Raw genomic sequence first — 4,884 nt, forward strand, 5'->3', positions numbered from 1 at the left:
ACACATATTATTCCCTCATTTAGTGGATATTTTCACAAAAAAGTGAAATTTTCAAAAATCCAGAAAATTGGCTGAAAATGACTAAATATCAAGGACTCATTGGGCGAATCGCTCTGGAACTGAAATCGGAATGCTCACTCACATTTCCCCTATCTGAAAGTCTGATAAACGGCGGAAAAATGACTAAGTCCAAAAAAAAAAATTTTTCAACTTTTTTCAATTTTACCCCCGTGGGATATATATTCTACCCACACACATTTGGAACTCTCCTGGTGTACCCTCACACATATTATTCCCTCATTTAGTGGATATTTTCACAAAAAGGTGAAATTTTCAAAAATCCAGAAAATTGGCTGAAAATGACTAAATATCAAGGACTCATTGGGCGAATCGCTCTGGAACTGAAATCGGAACGCTCACTGACATTTCCCCTATCTGAAAGTCTGATAAACGACGGAAAAATGAGTAAGTCCAAAAAAATTTTTTTTTCAACTTTTTTCAATTTTACCCCCGTGGGATATATATTCTACCCACACACATTTGGAACTCTCCTGGTGTACCCTCACACATATTATTCCCTAATTTAAGTGGATATTTTCACAAAAACGTGAAATTTTCAAAAATCCAGAAAATTGGCTGAAAACGACTAAATATCAAGGACTCATTGGGCGAATTGCTCTGGAACTGAAATCGGAACGCTCACTGACATTTCCCCTATCTGAAAGTCTGATAAACGACGGAAAAATGAGTAAGTCCAAAAAAATTTTTTTTTCAACTTTTTTCAATTTTACCCCCGTGGGATATATATTCTACCCACACACATTTGGAACTCTCCTGGTGTACCCTCACACATATTATTCCCTCATTTAAGTGGATATTTTCAAAAAAGTGAAATTTTCAAAAATCCAGAAAATTGGCTGAAAACGACTAAATATCAAGGACTCATTGGGCGAATCGCTCTGGAACTGAAATCGGAACGCTCACTGACATTTCCCCTATCTGAAAGTCTGCTAAACGACGGAAAAATGACTAAGTCCAAAAAAAATTTTTTTTCAACTTTTTTCAATTTTACCACCGTGGGATATATATTCTACCCACACACATTTGGAACTCTCCTGGGGTACCCTCACACATATTATTCCCTCGTTTAGTGGATATTTTCACAAAAAAGTGAAATTTTCAAAAATCCAGAAAATTGGCTGAAAACGACCAAATATCAAGGACTCATTGGGCGAATCGCTCTGGAACTGAAATCAGAACGCTCACTGACATTTCCCCTATCTGAAAATCTGATAAACGGCGGAAAAATGACTAAGTCCAAAAAAAAATTTTCTTCAACTTTTTTCAATTTTACCCCCATGGGATATATATTCTACCCACACACATTTGGAACTCTCCTGGGGTACCCTCACACATATTATTCCCTCATTTAGTGGATATTTTCACAAAAAAGTGAAATTTTCAAAAATCCAGAAAATTGGCTGAAAACGACTAAATATGAAGGACTCATTGGGCGAATCGCTCTGGAACTGAAATCGGAACGCTCACTGACATTTCCCCTATCTGAAAGTCTGCTAAACGACGGAAAAATGACTAAGTCCAAAAAAAATTTTTTTTCAACTTTTTTCAATTTTACCACCGTGGGATATATATTCTACCCACACACATTTGGAACTCTCCTGGGGTACCCTCACACATATTATTCCCTCGTTTAGTGGATATTTTCACAAAAAAGTGAAATTTTCAAAAATCCAGAAAATTGGCTGAAAACGACCAAATATCAAGGACTCATTGGGCGAATCGCTCTGGAACTGAAATCAGAATGCTCACTGACATTTCCCCTATCTGAAAGTCTGATAAACGGCGGAAAAATGACTAAGTCCAAAAAAAAATTTTCTTCAACTTTTTTCAATTTTACCCCCATGGGATATATATTCTACCCACACACATTTGGAACTCTCCTGGGGTACCCTCACACATATTATTCCCTCATTTAGTGGATATTTTCACAAAAAAGTGAAATTTTCAAAAATCCAGAAAATTGGCTGAAAACGACTAAATATCAAGGACTCATTGGGCGAATCGCTCTGGAACTGAAATCGGAACGTTCACTGACATTTCCCCTATCTGAAAGTCTGATAAACGACGGAAAAATGAGTAAGTCCAAAAAAAATTTTTTTTCAACTTTTTTCAATTTTACCACCGTGGGATATATATTCTACCCACACACATTTGGAACTCTCCTGGGGTACCCTCACACATATTATTCCCTCGTTTAGTGGATATTTTCACAAAAAAGTGAAATTTTCAAAAATCCAGAAAATTGGCTGAAAACGACCAAATATCAAGGACTCATTGGGCGAATCGCTCTGGAACTGAAATCAGAACGCTCACTGACATTTCCCCTATCTGAAAGTCTGATAAACGCAGGAAAAATGACTAAGTCCAAAAAAAAATTTTCTTCAACTTTTTTCAATTTTAACCCCATGGGATATATATTCTACCCACACACATTTGGAACTCTCCTGGGGTACCCTCACACATATTATTCCCTCATTTAGTGGATATTTTCACAAAAAAGTGAAATTTTCAAAAATCCAGAAAATTGGCTGAAAACGACTAAATATCAAGGACTCATTGGGCAAATCGCTCTGGAACTGAAATCGGAACGCTCACTGACATTTCCCCTATCTGAAAGTCTGATAAACGACGGAAAAATGAGTAAGTCCAAAAAAAATTTTTTTTCAACTTTTTTCAATTTTACCCCCGTGGGATATATATTCTACCCACACACATTTGGAACTCTCCTGGTGTACCCTCACACATATTATTCCCTCATTTAGTGGATATTTTCACAAAAAAGTGAAATTTTCAAAAATCCAGAAAATTGGCTGAAAACGACTAAATATCAAGGACTCATTGGGCGAATCGCTCTGGAACTGAAATCGGAACGCTCACTGACATTTCCCCTATCTGAAAGTCTGATAAACGACGGAAAAATGAGTAAGTCCAAAAAAAATTTTTTTTCAACTTTTTTCAATTTTACCCCCGTGGGATATATATTCTACCCACACACATTTGGAACTCTCCTGGTGTACCCTCACACATATTATTCCCTCATTTAGTGGATATTTTCACAAAAAAGTGAAATTTTCAAAAATCCAGAAAATTGGCTGAAAATGACTAAATATCAAGGACTCATTGGGCGAATCGCTCTGGAACTGAAATCGGAATGCTCACTCACATTTCCCCTATCTGAAAGTCTGATAAACGGCGGAAAAATGACTAAGTCCAAAAAAAAAAATTTTTCAACTTTTTTCAATTTTACCCCCGTGGGATATATATTCTACCCACACACATTTGGAATTCTCCTGGGGTACCCTCACACATATTATTCCCTCATTTAGTGGATATTTTCACAAAAAAGTGAAATTTTCAAAAATCCAGAAAATTGGCTGAAAACGACTAAATATCAAGGACTCATTGGGCGAATCGCTCTGGAACTGAAATCGGAACGCTCACTGACATTTCCCCTATCTGAAAGTCTGATAAACGACGGAAAAATGAGTAAGTCCAAAAAAATTTTTTTTTCAACTTTTTTCAATTTTACCCCCGTGGGATATATATTCTACCCACACACATTTGGAACTCTCCTGGTGTACCCTCACACATATTATTCCCTCATTTAAGTGGATATTTTCACAAAAACGTGAAATTTTCAAAAATCCAGAAAATTGGCTGAAAACGACTAAATATCAAGGACTCATTGGGCGAATTGCTCTGGAACTGAAATCGGAACGCTCACTGACATTTCCCCTATCTGAAAGTCTGCTAAACGACGGAAAAATGACTAAGTCCAAAAAAAATTTTTTTTCAACTTTTTTCAATTTTACCACCGTGGGATATATATTCTACCCACACACATTTGGAACTCTCCTGGGGTACCCTCACACATATTATTCCCTCGTTTAGTGGATATTTTCACAAAAAAGTGAAATTTTCAAAAATCCAGAAAATTGGCTGAAAACGACTAAATATCAAGGACTCATTGGGCGAATCGCTCTGGAACTGAAATCGGAACGCTCACTGACATTTCCCCTATCTGAAAGTCTGATAAATGCAGGAAAAATGACTAAGTCCAAAAAAAATTTTTCTTCAACTTTTTTCAATTTTACCCCCGTGGGATATATATTCTACCCACACACATTTGGAACTCTCCTGGGGTACCCTCACACATATTATTCCCTCATTTAGTGGATATTTTCACAAAAAAGTGAAATTTTCAAAAATCCAGAAAATTGGCTGAAAACGACTAAATATCAAGGACTCATTGGGCGAATCGCTCTGGAACTGAAATCGGAACGCTCACTGACATTTCCCCTATCTAAAAGTCTGATAAACGACGGAAAAATGAGTAAGTCCAAAAAAAATTTTTTTTCAACTTTTTTCACTTTTACCCCCGTGGGATATATATTCTACCCACACACATTTGGAACTCTCCTGGTGTACCCTCACACATATTATTCCCTCATTTAGTGGATATTTTCACAAAAAAGTGAAATTTTCAAAAATCCAGAAAATTGGCTGAAAACGACTAAATATCAAGGACTCATTGGGCGAATCGCTCTGGAACTGAAATCGGAACGCTCACTGACATTTCCCCTATCTGAAATTCTGATAAACGACGGAAAAATGAGTAAGTCCAAAAAAAATTTTTTTTCAACTTTTTTCAATTTTACCCCCGTGGGATATATATTCTACCCACACACATTTGAAACTCTCCTGGGGTACCCTCACACATATTATTCCCTCATTTAGTGGATATTTTCACAAAAAAGTGAAATTTTCAAAAATCCAGAAAATTGGCTGAAAAACGACTAAATA

This window comes from Phyllobates terribilis, unplaced genomic scaffold (assembly GCF_046119375.1).
Source record: "Phyllobates terribilis strain yellow unplaced genomic scaffold, ASM4611937v1 Scaffold_226__1_contigs__length_3207580, whole genome shotgun sequence".
Classification (NCBI taxonomy): Eukaryota; Metazoa; Chordata; class Amphibia; order Anura; family Dendrobatidae; genus Phyllobates; species Phyllobates terribilis.